At 46.3% G+C, this 13,802-nt stretch overlaps 1 protein-coding gene across 1 annotated transcript in view; it reads left to right on the top strand.

The window, feature by feature from the left end:
• Positions 1–13,802, top strand: part of LOC146859207 (tricarboxylate transport protein, mitochondrial-like) — a 187,880-nt gene that overhangs the window by 97,932 nt on the left and 76,146 nt on the right. The window lies entirely within an intron of this gene.

Raw genomic sequence — 13,802 nt, 5'->3', positions numbered from 1 at the left:
TCTAGTTCTGATATTTTTACCGTTTGAAACAGTTATAATGTTATGAATGCATTGTAGTTTTTTTTGGTCCCTGATCTTGTCTGTTTTGAAGATGACCACCAGAACTGCCGGTTGCCTTTATCTAGGCCAAGGACTGAGAAATTGTGCAAAGGGAGATGTTTCCCCGACAAGGTAGAACTTAACTAAAATCTAGCTTCAGCATACTCGCCTCTTTTGGAGAAATAAAAAACTGAATTTCAGGTGCTGCATTTTGGACCGAGAAACAAAAGCATTTCTTGTGAACAAGCTTCTGCAGTGAAGATAAAGTCGAAACATGTTTATGTTACAATTATGATTCTTTACCAATGGATCTTTGATATATTTACATGCTTGAATCATTCCCCGTTGTCAGACTGGGAATCTTCAGTGTATTTAAATAGCAGTAAACAGTATTAGCCTACCTGCCAAGGTTTCAGATTGTTTTGTGTAACATCTTCATAATTTTGGGGTAATTTCAACGACTATGAGTGACACTTTCTCGCGAGCAAAATCAACACAGTAAAATTCGCAGATTAACAGCTGCCACGGCAAACAGCATCGGGCATTGATTGGGGTGCAAGAGAGGCTATGGGGCACATACATAGCTGGGCCGCAACGGAGTGAGCCAGGCCACTGTATTATGGCAAGTACATTGCTCGGCTGTGAAAACTAGCAACCTGAAACTGTGAGGTTTCCCTGCAACCATGTGGAAGAGCAAGCACATGTTCACAAACCACTGGATGCCAAAACTGATAGAGCAGGCAGTTATCAGAAACCTGTTTCGATAAAGGTGAACCTGCTACCTGCTTTTATTTTATTCTGTAATATACAACTGTTTTTTTATTCTGATTCAAGGATGTGATTATGGGAAAGATCCAATGGTGGAGAATGAACAAGTTACTTACCTGTAACTTCAATTCTCCAGCATGGGGATCTTTCATATGTTAACATGCAACCCAAGACTCTTTAATCTCATACTCTTCTCAAACTAGTGCTTTCAAATCAGAGCTATGACAGCCTCCAGGGGAACTAGGAGAGCTGACCCTTCCACTTTACTGGCTGAAATTCAGGTTGCTTCAGATGAGGTGGATGTGTGACTGAACAAATACTGTTGTTCAGGCCTATGTCCATTTTAACACTGTTTAATGCTATATAAATATACAGAAGATTCCCAGCATGATGCTAGTTAATGATTCAAGCATTTAAATAAGTGAAAGATTGCAATGCTGGAGAGCGGAGTTACAGGTAAGTAACTAATTTCTTCTTCCCCACAGTATCTTTATTAATTTTATAGCTTTTCTAAGCATAGCGAAGACAACCTGGAGTTGCACTCTTGTACATAGCATAGGCTTCATCAACAAAACATAACATATTTAAAAAATATATATTAAGGCAAAGAAGTATGAATAAATCCAGAACATGAGATACATGAACTTCCTCTCCAGACACCATCGTAGTCCCTTTTTTCCCCCAATCTCTCTGTATCCAGCATGCTGGAAGTTCCATCAAGCTGTTAATGGCAAGATCACCTTGCCTTTACCCTCATCTAAGGCGAATGATTAAAGTTGTAGTCCCATTCACTTGCCCACTTAACAGTGTTTCGAATACAACCATTTAGCTACTTTCTAGTCCTGAAAAAGGACAAAGTCCTTCGTCCTATCCAAGATCTCCAAGCCCTCAACTGCTTCCGCAAAACTGAGAAATTCAAGATGCTCACAGTGGCTCAGGTCCTGTCTGCCCTGGAGACCGGATGGTATTTATTTATTTTTCGAATTTTATATAGGGCAAACTTGGCCCAAGGGCATCCGAGCACTTTTGATAGTTTGTTGGCGAGGTAGGTTGGTTTTTCCTAAGTAGAGGGCTTTGTGAGTTATACAAGCTGTTTTGAATATGCTTCTCGCTTCAATTTGTAGTCAATTGTTTCATAAGTTTTAGAGTGATGTGGTCATATTGTTTCTCTACAGAGAGAAGTTTGGCGGCTGCTTTGAGTGTGGACTTCATTGGTAAGAGATGGCTTTTGGGGCGCAGGTGATCGTTGCTTTGCTGTAGTCCAGTTAGGAGAGGTCTAGGGATTGAGTTACGATCTTCAGGTCTTCAAGGGGGATAAATGGTTTAATTGTTTTATGGTGTTTTAGCGTGGAGAAAGGGCTTTTTGCTGAGGCATTGATGTGGTCTTTCATATTCAGGTTTTTGTCGACAGTGATCCCAAGAGATGTAATGGAGCTGGAGATGGAACGTTTACAGTTTAGTGCAGTTAGGGTGTTGAGCCAGTTATGGATAGGGTAAGAGCTAGTGTTTAGCTGGATGAGGAGAAGTTCAGATTTGTTCAGGTATGATGTGAACAATTGCAGGACAGTACCGCTGATGCCAGCATGTTGTGAGAGGGTGTTTAGAAGAATGTTGTGGTTGACTGCATCAAAGGCCGAGGAGAGGTCCAGGAGGATTAGGAGCCAGGCATCACTATTGTCGCAGGATCTATGTAGATCATCAGTGATGTCCTGGGTTGCGGTCGTTGTACTACAGCCTTTCCTGAACCCAGATCGGAAGCCGTCATGCAAGTTTAATTTTTCAATGTGGTTGTTTAGCTAAGAGAGCACGATTTTTTTCCATGGTTTCGTCAAGGACAGGGAGGTTGGTTATAGGTTTTTGGTAGTTGTTTAGGTCATTGGGGTCTGCTGATGGCTTTTTGTGGAGGGGGTGATTTGGCAGAGTTTGAGAAGCTGGCATGGACCCGCTGGATAGGGAGGAGTTGATGATTTTAGTCCAAGTTGGGGAGATTATGGATCTGAGATTTTTGACAAGAGAGGAAGAGAGAGGGTCAGAAATGTAGGGGATCGGCTTCAAGCATACTTGTGTTTCAAGGAATTCCTTTTCAGAGATGTCTTCAAACTTGGACCATGTTTAATTGTTTTTTGGTGTAGGTGATTAGTGATGATGATCTGGTTCTCTGAGGGGGTGGATTTCGGAGGCAATGGGGGCCATCTTTGAAAGAGGTGTCACCTTTAGTAGGTGTTGAGAGGGTGAGAGGGTCCAGCGAACAATAAAGATTCCATGTTTATTTTATCTGAGAATAATTTAGTGGACTCTTCACCGCGCTTGGAGGAAGTATCAATGGGCTGTTGTGGGATGGAGGAGGTTTGGTGTTTGATATTGAATGAGTTCTTTGGGTCTGTTTCTGGAATGGTCCAGTTGGGTTCAGAACAAAAGATTTTTTTCTGTAGATGTGTTTTTTGTAGTTTGTGCATTCTGCTTGGAGGAGAGATGAGCTAGAGAGAGTTGTTTTCTCCAGTTTCTTTCAGTCTGTCGGAGTTGTCTATTTTTTCTTAATGTCTGTGTTGAACAAGGATCTGGAAAGGGTACTGCCTAATTTTTTTGTCAAGAACTTCTGTCATTTTTGTGTTATAGTGGGAGGTGAGGTCATCGGTGGAGGTAAGATCAGAAGGGGGGGGGAGAATTTGGGAGCTGATTAAGGATTCTAGTTCTGATTGCTGGATTTGATGTTTGTTCCTCATCTAGTGCTTCGAACAATGGTTTTGGTTGGTGTGCTTAGGCTGGTTGGAATCGAAATGAATTAGGTGGTGGTCGGTCCAGTCAACGGGAACGATGGGGTTTAGGGAGATACCATTATGTTTGGTGATGATTGCGTCAAGGGTAAAACCTTTATTGTGGGTTTGTTTTTTGCTGTGTTGAGTGAGACCTTTCGATTCAAGAAGGATGGCTAGGGCTTGTAATGTTATGTCGGCATCATTCAGTTGCAGGTTTAGGTATCCTAGTATAATGTCTGTGGAATCCTTCATGGACTTTAGTGTTGTAAGGACTGTTAACTCTTCAAGATATAGTAGCTTTTCACATGGGTGGGGTGACAGATGGTGTGCAGTTTAATGGGGTTAGAGTCTTTGGATGGGAGATCAATGCCTAGATATCGGAAAGTTAAGTATCTGATTGTGTAGAAGGGTTTTAGGCAGAGGTCCTTGTATGATAGCTAATCCACCACTGGTATGGTCTTTACGGTCACAAAGGATGATTGAGAAGCCCCGTGGGGTAGGGAGGTCAATAGTGGCAGGTGAGTAGTTGTTTAGCCTGGTTTCAAACAGGAAGCATATGTTAATTTTATGGCAAAGAATTGTTTCCGCTATTTCAGTGGAATGCTTGCCTGCTGACCGACAGTTTAGTAACATACAGTTGAATGTGGCCGAGGATTTCGGTTTGCCGTGTGTGAGTTGGATGGATATAAGTTGAGCTGGTTTCTGGGGGGGGGGGGTTAGTGACGGACACGTTGCTTGAGTGATAAGGTGCTTATGAAAATTGTTGAGGTAGTTGTTGGTGTGCTTGTGTAGTGAGGAGATTTATTAGAGTATGGTGTTGATTATGAGTTCTAGATTAGGGTAGACTGGTGGTCAACATAAGATGGGGTGAGTGTGGCCGTTGTGACATGTCTGATGTGGTTAGGGGATTTAGTGGGTTTCAGTATGGTATTTTGGAGTGTTGGTGTAGAGAAGATGGATCTTGAAGAAAGGGGGAGGGTTCTTGTATTGTGATCACCGATTCAAGGAGAGTGGTGAAAGGTGGGATGAGTGTGGGGTAAGGTAGGAGCTGGTATGGGGGAATAATGGGTGGTGTGTTCAGCTGCGTGAGGAGAGGGAGTGAGGGTGTTAGACCTGTTATCATTGGCGTGAGTCTCCCTTCCAAGTTTTCTGTTTTTGATATGTTTTGCTGGTTTAGATGCTTTGGGCACTGTGCCACTGCTATTCAGTGCTCCCTATGTTAAATTGATGTATTGATTCACTCCTTGACTGGGTTATTTGATTTACCTGTCAGACCCTAGTACAGTGCACCATGTGTGCCCAGGGCTTGTAATTCAAATGCTCCTGGTGGGCTTGCAGCACTGGTTGTGCCACCCACAGAAGCAGCTTGTAAAGTGTGTCTCAGGCCTGCCGTTGCAGGGCCTGTGTGCAGTCTGACTGCCATGTCGACTTGGCAAGTGCACCCACTTGCCAGTCCGTAAACCTTCCCTTATCTTCATATCCGACACCCCTAAGGTAGGCCGAAGGGCAGGGTGCATTGTAAGTATAAGTCAGAACATGCTCTGGTGTGTGTGGCATGTCCTAATAGTGAATTACAGCTATTTTCGTTTTTTCACTGTTATAAGGCTACGTTTTCCCCATAGGCCAGAATGGGCAGTTTGATTATTACATCCTATAATCCTAACTGACCCAGGGAACATGGTAGAAATTCAAGTTAAGTATGCCTGAACTCAGAATGATAAAATACATCTTTTAGTGAAGTTGGTTTTAACATTCTGTGTTTCAAAATACCACTTTTAGAAAGTAGGTATTTTCTTGCTTAACTGTCCAAACCTGCCTCTGCTAGGTTGTGTATTGTGTGTCTGGTTTTGTAAGTGACAGGGGCCAGGGGATTCCAGGAGAGAGGGTGAGTCAGCACAGGGCTGAATAGAAGATCTGCATGTAGATGGGTGGGGGAACTGCACCTGGGACCTGAATATGGCTGTGCCTTCCCTCCACAATGCTGGCTCCACCTCCTGTATTGCGTCTGATGTCCCTTGCCTTCACTGTGAAAGGAAAGAAGGAGTCTTGTCAACAAAGTGCTCCAGGACTGACCAGAACTGGTTTGGACTAGGCAAAGGCCTCTCTGCCTTCAGAGAACAAATAGAAAAGTTGTATAAATATGAGGACCCAGACCCCAAGACTTTAGATCACTTCTGGAACAACACGACAAACCTCTGCCAAGGAGAAGAACCAAAGGAAGCTGTAGGAGTTGTACTGCCCCCTGCCAGTGTGCTGTGTTTCTGGGTTGGCCTACAGTGGTGTCTTCAGTGCCAAGGAGAAGGAACTTTCAAAGGACTTTCATCATCTTACAGAATATTTTCCAAGGGCTTGAACTTGTGCTTGCCTCCTGCTGAAGTCTCCGGGACAAAAGACTTCGCCACCAGCTCCCCTCTGAATTTCCTTGCTGGGAATTCTATCTGCAGAAGCCTACTTGTCGCTGGGAGGTGGAAGCGCGATGCAACGAGAAGAAGCGTGTCGCCGCTGCAGCTGTAGTCGCCGCATCTCCCGAGAAGCGTGTCTTCGTCGCAGCTGTCTGCCGTCGCATCACCGGAGAAGCGTGTCGCCACCGTGAGGGTCGCCGTTGCATCATCGGAGAAGTGTGTCGCAGGGCCTGACGCGGCTCCAAAGTACAGAGTTCGCCGCACGGCTGCCAGGGCGTGCACGCATTATCTTCACATCGTCGCATCAAGGGCGCCATCTCAACGCATCGCACCGGATTGTCGCATCGAGGCGCCATCTTGCCGCATCGCAACCGAGCCGCAGTAAGAGAATCTACGCATCACCTCCTCTCCAGTAAGGATCAAGACACATCCCCTACTCTGCACAAGCATTGCGGCGCGATACATTGTCTCCTCCGAAGCAAGGAACCGACGCATCTCCACCGCTGCGATCCTTTTGTTTATTTTGCGTTACGCATCCAGGTACTTTTGTGAGAACTTTGTTGCATTTACCATCAACTTGAACTAAGTTAATTCTACCATCTTTAAGTCAATTTTGAGTACAGTATTGTGGATTTTTGTCGTTTGTGGTCTTGTGTTAAGTCTATATAAAGAATACTTATTTTTATAAATCCTGTGTGGTATCCAGCTGTATTGTTTTTACTGTATTTTTGTATGTGTTCACAAATGCTTAACACACTGCCTCTGAGATAAGCCTGTCTGCTCGTGCCAAGCTACCAAGGGGGTGAGCAGGGGTTATCCAGTAGTGTAATCCCCTTCCCTGACTTAGAAGTAAGGGTCCTTATTTGGTCAAAGGTACCTACCTCTGCCAACTAGAGACTCCCAGTTTTAACAGAGGGTATGTTCCATGATGGTGGATGGTAAGGGGGCTTGAGGGCAGGAGGACAAGGAGGTGTGGAGGATGGAAAAGTGGAGGTTGAATATGGCGAGATTGTGTTCTGTGACTTGAATTCCATTTCTGTAAATGGATATGGACAGTTCACCGCCAGACTGTTGTAATGTGAGTATATGGTAAGTTTGGATCCATATGGTATGTTTAAGGTGTTTGTTCTGTGAAGGTGCTGTATTAAGTTGTGTTGAGCCTTGGTAGATGTCCGTTACTAATGTTTCTTGGTGTTCTTTGAGGAGTTTGTGTTTGTAGGTTTTCGTGGCATGTTTAGAGAGATTTGGCGGAAACTTTGTACAGTGAGAATTGAGACCATAACTTTCGACGGCGGAGCTGAGTGAAGTCATGTATAGGTGCAGTGGTGTAGTGTGTTGTCACAGGAGTAGTGGGCCATGGTGGAGCTTCAGGCAATGGCTTAATTTACCTACTTTATTGTCCCTGAAGCAGGTAGTAGGGGCTGGGTAGGGATCGGAGTCTTAGGGTTGGGTCTGGGGATGCTAAGTTGTTGTTGTGTGGGCCGGGGTGGATAAGAATGGAGGGAAGGTGGCTCCTGAGTGGGAAGGGTAGTGTATAAGTGGAAGTAGGTTTGTGGTGGAGACAAAAGCATGGGTTTACGCTGTTGAGGAGGATATGTCTGGTTGTAAGCAGGGCTGAAGATTTATGTAGAGTATTGCGGAAAACGGTGTCAGATATGGAAGGTTCGTTTATATGCGGGACAGCTAGGATGTGTATAGTGCATTGCAGGTCGAATGTCTGGTGTGGATATTTGGTTTTATTAAATGCTGCGGGAGACAATTGTTCTAATAGAACTCAGGCTAGCTGCAAGCAAGGGACTGATGCACAGAGAGTTGGTGAGCAACTGTGCTGGACTTACAGAACGTCTATTTTTACATCTCCATCCTGCCCGCCCATTGGCGTTACCTGCGGTTCATGGTTGACAACGAGCATCTTCACCATGCTCCCTTTTGGCCTTATTTGTGCCCCTCCGGTGTTCACCAAGGTGATGGTGGTGATCGCAACTCATCTGCGCAGATCAGGGGTGCCAGTCTTCCCCTTTCTCGACAACTGGCTGCTGAAGGCAGGTTCGTCCCAGGCTGTTGTCTCCCAGTTCCAGACTACAGCGGACCTGCATGCCGTAGACACACCTGTCTCCCTCTCAGACGCTCTGTTTAATCAGAGCTGTTCTGGACACTCTGAGGTTTTGGGCTAATCCTCCAATGCAGCGAGTCCAGAATATTCAGGTTATGATACTGATGTTTCAGCCTCTATCCTGGGTTTCGGTGAAACTGACTCTGAGGCTGCTGGGCCTCATGGCCTCCTGCATCCTACTAGCGACACATGCCAATGGCATATGCGGCCTCTGCAGTGGGACCTGAAGTTCCTGTCCACGTAGCATCAGGGTAATCTCTTCAACATGGGCTAGATCTCGGAGGCTAACGATCCGTGATTAGGTCAGCAGTAGACCCCTCTCCCTTCCCCAACCTGATCTCACAGTAGTGACCGATGTGTCCCTCCTGGGATGGGGCGGCCATCTGGGAGAGGTGGAGATCAGAGGACTCTGGTCTCTGGCGGAATCCAGGCTCCACATCAACATGCTGGAGCTTCGTGCGATCCGACTGGCATTGAAAGCCTTTTTTACCCTCTATCAAGGGAATGCTGGTGCAGGTGTTAACGGACAACACCACCACCATGTGCTACTGCAACAAACAGGGCGTGGTGGGGTTGTGGACTCTTGTCAAGAGGCCCTGTGTCTCTGGGCATAACTAAAACAGCAGGACATATCCCTGTTAGTTCAACCCCCAGCAGGTGCCCTGAACGCCAGGACAGATTAACATAGCTGTCGGTGCCTAGTGGATCACTAATGGAGTCTCCATCTGGAGGAGGTGCAAGGTCTCTTTCAGCATAGGAGAGAGCCTTGGTTAGATCTGTTCGCCTCCATGAGAATGCGCAATGTCAGCAGTTTTGTGCGCTGGGGTTTTCAAGGCGGCTCCTGCTTGGACTCTGTCTCGAGTGGAGCTCAGGCCTCCTGTATGCCTTTCCGCTCATACCTCTCCTGCCCAGAGTTCTCAAGATGATCAGGAATGACTGGGATCAAGTCATCGTAGTAGCTGTGGACTGGGCACGGAGAGCCTGGTATCCCAAGCTTCTGAACATAAACATCGATCCTCTGATCAGGCTGCCCCTTCGGGAGGATCTTCTATTGCAGCAGCAGGGGAGGGTCCTCCACCTGAACCTGTCAGCTACGCCTTCTTGTGTGGAGATTGAGTCACGACAGTTGACAGAATTCAACCTTCTCTCGAAGTCTGTGATTTGATTTTGGCAGCTAGGCGTCCCTCTACCAAGACTATGTATGCCTGCTGGTGGCAGAAAATCGACAAATATTGTAAAGAGAGGTCTATTGACCCTCTTTCTGCTTCCCTCTCTCAAGTACTTCTCTTCTCTGCTCTGGGCACTCTTAAAGGGTACCTTTAGGCTTTGTCTGCCTTCTTGAGACTGCCAGCTGACCCCTCTTTATTTAAATCCCCTGAACAGATTTCTAAACAGGCTTGTAAATATGTTCCCACCTGTCCCATTCATCATGCCTCAGTGGGACCTTTATTTGGTTTTCACCTTCCTAATGGGCGCTTCGTTCTAACTGCTGCACAACTGCGTCTTCTGGCTGCTTTCCATCAAAATGACCTTTTTCGTGGTATTAACCTCTTCCAGGAGAGTGAGTGTATTACAGTCTCCTTACCTGACTATCTTGGTGCTTAGCACTAGGACCTCTTTCTTACTGAAAGTGGTAATACCATTCCACATGAAGCAGTCCGTCACCTTGCCCACTTTCTGTGCTCCTCCGCACCCCTCTAAAGAGGAGGAACGACTCCACCATCCGGACCCAAATAGATCGTTGCTGTTCTACCATGACCTCACTAAAGAGTTCCGGGTGGATGACCAACTCTTTGTGGGGGTACATAGTATCAAAGAAAGGTCAGGCAGATTTGTGCATGTGATGAGGAAAAATGCAGTCACTTACTGTGCAAAAGAACCAGTGGCATTAGAAGGCTGGCCCATTGCCCCATTTTATTTGCGGTTTTTGGTGATGCCAATTGATCACACCAATGGATGATACTCAAACTCCACTATGTATATACAATGTGTTTTTTATTAATATATTTAATAACACGAGGTTGTGTTGCAACGTAACAGTGTCTTAAGGCCGGACCTAAAAAGGGAGGCCGAGTGCTTCTGGGTCCATGAACCAAATCATGGACGTGTGGCTTTAAAGCCTCCTGAGGCTCACAGCCGCTGCTTGTTGGCTGGCACTGAAATGAGCTGTTTGTGGAACCTGCTGCAGATCAAACTTTCCGAAGGCGGCTAATGAAGAGAGCAAATCCCTGGCACCTTGTTATTTCTTCCTCGAGGATCTGGCCGCTCTCATTATAGTGTTGACATCTTCTGCCCTCTTAATTCTCGCCTGGTAATCTCTTAACCTTGTGGCTTTCTACCCACAGTGCCGCTTCACCTGCCAGTAGTTATGCAAGAACCAGCCTGGCATGAAAGCTGCTGCCCAGCGTCTGCTGGAAGTGTAATCCGGGCAGCGTAGCCTGTGTTGTGAGGCCAAAGGCTTAGGGCCGAGGACTCTGGCATACACATGATACCCCTGCCAGTGACTTCCCTGCTAGCCAAAGGGAAATGCGGATGAGGCATGGCAATGTGGAATAGCTGCAGCTTCACTGAAAAAAACATAACCACATTCTTGACTCATTTAAAGAGCCTTTCAGCCAGTGTGTTATTGGAGTTAGCGTTTTATAAAAGCAAAGAAAAGCCCCCGAGGGTCACATTTTAAATATTAGCGGGAAGTTTCATAAATGAGAAGTTAGTTTCGATGTGTTTATCTTTTGATTATTGCAGAGAAAACGCAATGGCGTTCAACTGGAATTAAAGGCGACTGGACTCATTACCGAATTTAAACCACAATTAAGGGGAACAGTTTTATAAGTGTGAGTGCAGTAAGAGTCCCTTGTTAATGTACTGCAACGTCATAAAAACATGGTGTAGCGAAGAAAGTAGCAACAATGTGCCAGCATTGAGAAAGATCATTCAAGCCTTCATCCCATTTAGAAACATTGGCAATATATTGAGGCAAGGCTCTGTCCACTGGCCTGTCCGTTTACCGAATAAAAAGCTTACAAAAGCAGAACGCAGCTGTAGCGCCTCATCTTTGGGTGGGAACAGCTGTCAGTCACACTCCTGCTTATAAACTTGACATGGCCATTCGTTTACCATTGAACCCGTTTTTAGGTCTCGCGAGCCAAAGGCTCGAAGAGACATTTTATAACTGGGCTTTTCAAAGTGCTGCCGTGGCCTAAAGCTACAGTGCACGTGAACGTGCACGCGCGCAGCGCCATGTGTCTTTCCTCCGTAGCGATCGTAATCACGATCACTTTCACTTTCGCGGGCTCCTCTGTTGCTGGCATTCCCCCCTCCCTTCTCGCCCAGCCCTTCTTGTCAGCTCGGCTTGTTGATTACTTTCACTTTCGCGGCCGCTTTGATGTTTACCGCGATCACTTTCGCACTGCCACAGCTGCTGCCGTTCTGACATCTAATGTGCAATCGAATGTTGAGCCGACTCCCTGGTGTGGCACCACATCCTTTTCTTTCATTGTGTCCTCCTCTCCCACCCCCGCCCTTCATCGTTTTCCCACAACTCGTGACTTTTTACCGTCCACCTCCTCATGAAAGCTGCTGCTTTCAGTTACTTGGCTGCCGCCAGCCCCTCCCCCCCCCACCTCCCCAAGCCACCGCGCCGGTCCCCCCCCATTCTTTGCCATCACTGTGTCCCCACCACCCCAGCTCCTTGCAGACACCCCCTGCGTGCCCCCATCTCCTCGCCAGCTTGTTAGCTGCTTCCTGAATGAGTAACTCCAGTCCGGTATCTTGTGAGCATCGCGGGATTAATCTTGGCTGTGGTAGAGGAGCCCTTTTGTTCCAAAGGCAATTACCCTGCAGCTCGTTTCAGGCCCTGGCAGGGCTCTGGGACGGGCTGCCAGTTCAAACAACCCTTGCGTGCCAGCAGTCTGTATGTGATGAAGTCGGGGGTACTGCTGGCTCCCGAGGGGCGGGGCCGCGGAGCGAAGCACTCCCCTTTTACACTCTGTTCGGGCTGCCATGCCTACTTCCTATCCTTGTTTATTAAGCACCACAGCACACTGCGTAATTATCAGCAATAGTGGCCTCGTCTTTCTTTTTTTTTTTCAGGCCTGCTCGCACAACTTCCTTCGTTCCCGTTACCCCGTAAACAATTATCCTTTGAATTGCTAGTTTGTAATCTCCAACCGCCCTACCAGAGCAATTCTGCCTGTAGTTCAATAAGGGTTAACTCTTCTTGCTTGTCTGTTTAAAATTCATGCCCCCCTTCCCACGTGGCGTTACCTCTGACCGGGGCTGTGTTCCTACTCTCTTTCTTTCCCTCAACACCCCCTTCTTCCGAATCAGGTGGGAGATAATCGTAAAGCATGCAAGGTAGCAATTGTGGTATTTGTGATGGTAGCCCACTTGGGTATTTTTATTTCATGTCACTTTGTATTTGAATGCACATAGTTTTACATTTTAAACTGCATTTTAGTAGCTAAGCGTTTACATTGACATTAGAAATGCAAAATCTAAAAAAGCCGGCCTCCTCTTTCATACCTACTACCCCTAACGATGCGTTAAAGTGCTTTTCGGCACATAGCACGCTACTCCGGAACCGTGTGATGCTCTCCTCATTTTGTAGGACTGCTCACAAAAGTACCGGGGAGGGGAATTGCATTTTTAAAGTTCACTTAATCATCACTTAGAATGCTGGAGAGTTAGTTTGCTTTAGTTAATATGCACTTTACACCACAGGTGCACGGCAGTCCTCCTCACCCCAACTGAATGGCTACAGGATCACAGAATAGCAACGTGTGAACAAGTATTGGGCTGCCTTTCTTGAACATTCTTAATACAGAATGAGGCCGGAAAGCAGAGTTCTCGCTGCTCACTGGAAACACTGCTGCCGAGTCTGTTGGCGGTATACTTCAGTGACCTTGTAGCCAAAATACTAATTTTGGTGTAACGGGAATAACAACTCAATGCATGTACTGTATTACAATGTTGTGTGGTCAGAATCCCGCATATGTTTAGGACAGCTAAAGTGACGCCCGCTTCCTGATAACGTGTGCATTGCTAGGTCTCAGTCGACTACACCTACATTACTGTTCTGAAAATGTGTTTCTGTGTGTGTTGCAGTTCTTTAACAAATGTAATAGGCCTCACATTTGTTGGAGTTATTAGCATCATAACTGCATTCTAAACGTCAATGTTTTTGTACCTAGTCATGTTGCCATCTGCAGTACCATATATGGCCAAATGAGGTCTTTTGGCCACATATGATACTGCACACGGCAACCTGGCTAGTTACATTATGCAATGAGAGAGCACATACTCAGTCTACACCGAGCTGCCATCGGTGACCAAGGTACAAATGCGTGGACTCTGCAGAGGATCCAGCGTTGTGCACATCTCTCTCTTTGGAAGTCTGTCTGACCGTGCAAACTCCTGGCACTTCATCAGCTCTCCATTGATGTGGTCAAATACTGAAGCACTTTTATGTATTTCAGCCGTCTCCTTGCTCTCAGCAGGTGACCCCTTTTAGCAGCGGCTGATTGTCTCTTCAATGTCATTCCGTTATTCTCACAGTCCATCCTCAGTAATATAAGCATTTACAATGCAATACGTCTTGCATTTGCGAGAGTGTGAGCTATTGCATTTTAAATGACAATGGGCCATATGTAGGAAGGCAAATTGCGATCGCAAATGCTGAAATTCGCAGAATTTCAGCGTTTGCGATCGCAATTTGGGAAGTGT

Source organism: Triturus cristatus, chromosome 3_2, assembly GCF_964204655.1.
Source record: "Triturus cristatus chromosome 3_2, aTriCri1.1, whole genome shotgun sequence".
Lineage (NCBI taxonomy): Eukaryota > Metazoa > Chordata > Amphibia > Caudata > Salamandridae > Triturus > Triturus cristatus.
This window is presented reverse-complemented; position numbering and strand designations above follow the sequence as displayed.